The following is a 3,124-nucleotide window of genomic DNA, read 5'->3' as shown; positions in this document are numbered from 1 at the left end:
CTCTCTCTCTCTCTCTCTCTCTCTCGCTCTCATAACAAAATAAAAAATACACAAGAAAGAGGGGGAAAGGAGAAGGAGGAGCAGAGAGCAGGGGGCGACCCATTGTGCTTATGTCTCCCGTGGTTCCACTAACAAATTAGCTAGTTTTTATCACACTTCTTTGATGATAGTGTCATCTTAACTCTGGCTGTTTGGGACGATCTCTCTGTGTCATGGTCTTGGTTTGGGTTTGGCGCAGGGTTTCTATGCATCTGTGTCTTCTGCCAGCTGTGCCATGGAACCAACCATCCTCCCTTCACACGCTCCCTTTGTCCCACACTTTCTCCTGTCGTTCCGACCACCAGCAACGCTTACGTTAGAGCACTCGGCATGAGCGTGCACATTTCAGCTTCTTCCACATTTTTCTGCCTTTTCCCTCTGTGTGTCCCAGTCTGAGTACCCTCAGTATCCTGCCTTTGGTTTTCCTAACTTGATCCTCACTAGATCTACTTCCTTCAGGGCTCGGTCCTTGTGTGTGAGATCACATCTTTGACTCTAGCGTCTTCTTCTCCGTTGGTTTGTCACAGTTTCAAGTATCAGAGGAATGGTTGCATTTATGAATTCTGCTCTATTTTTTAAAAAATTATTTTTGTCCATGTTTTAAGTCCCAGATTTTCCTAAGCTACCCTAAGATCTATTGATTTTAGTGATGGTCACATTTTTAAATAGCTACTTTTTATTATGTGTCTCTGTGAGTGTCTGCCATGAGAGTGTCCACAGAGCCCAGAAGAGGACATCAGATCCCCTGGGACTGGTGTTAGTTACAGGTGGTTTGGTCAAGAGTTGCCAGGCATGGGCACTGAGGACCGAACCCTGACCCTCTGCAATATCGGTTACTAACAGAGGTAGCTCTCCAGCCCCACTCACAGTTTTGTTTGTTAAGCTTTGAACATGGACATTCTGTGTGAAGGGTCAGCAGACAGTGGTGTTCATCCCACTTTCCCTCAGGAGGAGGCAGTCGGTCTTCCTGGGCCTCAGCCTCTGTGTGGCCTCAGTTGCCTCTGGCTTCAAATGCTCTGAGGCAGGAGCTGGATGCTTCCTGCAGCAGGATAGGACCAGAGCACAGGCAAGCTTTGGCTTTCAGTGTCTGAATTGGAAGCGATAGCAGCCAGTGCCTCTCTTCTGTAAGGCTGAGTTGCCATATGTCTTATGGTTGTTGGGGGGCTACCTTTTCCCACCAAGGCCTCCCCATATCTTGGGGCTGGAAAAGTCTTCCAGATAGTACTGTAATCATTCCTGTGATGGTGGTAGGGTTGTGACCCTGCACATTCGTGAAGGCCTGAAACACCATGCATGGCTGACCCTTAGATACCCTACACCTCACTCAGCCTCTGGCAGCCGTAGTCTGGACTTCTTGGAAGCAAGGATGTCTCTTAGTTCCTTGGTCTCATTCCTCATGTGTTGTAGGTGTATGTGTGCCACCTCAGCCTCCCCCATAGGTCTCAGGTGTCACTGCCACCACTCCTTCAGTGCCTCGTTTTTGAGGGAGGTCCCTTCCTCCCCAGGGGTATACTTGTTCACTGCATCTCTTCCCCCTGGCATCTGGTCATTGTGCATGGTGAACCCCACAATCCCGGGCAGCAGTCAGATGCAGACCTCCTTTGAAAGTGGAGCACATGGCTAGCTCGTCAGCTGCCCGAAGTGAGTTATTGCTCTTGAGCAGTTGCTCTAGAACTGGGGCTGCAGAGACTTTCTGTTGCAACGACCTTGCCATTTCTGCTAAAATGTGGCTCCTTAAGTAGCTGGCTCTGTGGATAGGCAATTGTCATGCAGGCTTGAGGACCAGCGTTCAGGTTCCCAGAAACCACATCAATGCCAGATGGGTTCATTCCTGTAACTCCAGAGCTCAGAAGGTGGAGACAGGGGATACCCAGAGTAAGACTAGCCATCTGGGTGAGTTCTGGGGTCAAGTGAGAGACCCTGCCTCAATGAATAAGGTGCAGCATGATGGAGGAAGACTCTCAGTGTCAACCTCAGGCCTCCACACACATGCACACTCACCCTTTCACCCATACACACAGGCTCACTCACACGTGCCAACACACATATACACCAGCACACGAAACACACACACATACACGAGTGAAAAACACTATCTCCCTCAGGCTCCTACATGCCCTCGGCTCTCTGGAGATTGTTCTCACTGGTTATTTTGCAGCTTGGAAAGCCTCTTGGCGGGGTGGAGCTTTTAAGGGCTAAGCCATCTCTTCAGACCCTGAAGAATATCTTGTAACTTCCTACTATCAACCAGAAGTGCAGGACTGCCAAAAAAATAACTTTCAATATTGCCGCATATAATATAAAGTCTCTAGAGCATCTCTTGTGGTTGGGTAAGACTGCATCAGGAAAAGGAGCCAAGCATGGAGGCATGTGCCTACAATCTCAGAACTGGTGAGGCTGAGAGAGAAGATGGACAGCTCAAGGCCAGCAGGGTCTACCCAGCAAGATCCTGTGTCAGGGTGAACATGGAGGTACCCTATTGCTCAGCCTTGACCTATGTGGGAGTATGGGACTAGGCTCAACCTGGTGACGAGGGGGTGGGTGGAGGGGTGTGTGTGTTGTATGTACATGTACACATGGGTAGTTCTATGTAGGTGCCTATGCATGCATGTATATAGAGACACTGATGTCTCCTTCAATATGATCTCTCAGTAAGGCTAGATTTCATCAGTTGGCTAGCTGCCACAGAGTGATTCATCTGTCTCCGCCTCCCCAGAGCTGGATGCAAACTCAGGGCTGCAGGCTTTCACGATAAGCATTTCACCAATGAAGCCATCTCCCCAACCCACCATGAGGGCATCTGTGTTTTTTAAGGGCAGTATCTGGGAAGGGATAAGATTAGAATCTAGCAAGTTCTAGCAGGAACTACAGTAAAGGCTGGCTGTTGTGTGCACACATATTCATACTTGTACTCCCAGCACTTGGGAGGTAGAAGCAGGTGGATCAGAAGTTCCAAGGCCAGCCTCAGCTACAGGGTAAAGTTGAGGCTAGATTGGGCTACATGACACCCTGTCCTCACTGATGTCCAACAATAAAATAGAGAGAAGGAAGAGAGAGAGAGAGAGAGAGAGAGAGAGAGAGAGAG

Source organism: Grammomys surdaster, unplaced genomic scaffold (assembly GCF_004785775.1).
Source record: "Grammomys surdaster isolate TR1022 unplaced genomic scaffold, NIH_TR_1.0 193, whole genome shotgun sequence".
Taxonomy (NCBI): domain Eukaryota; kingdom Metazoa; phylum Chordata; class Mammalia; order Rodentia; family Muridae; genus Grammomys; species Grammomys surdaster.
The sequence above is the reverse complement of the archived record's forward strand: the minus strand, read 5'-3'. Positions refer to the sequence as shown.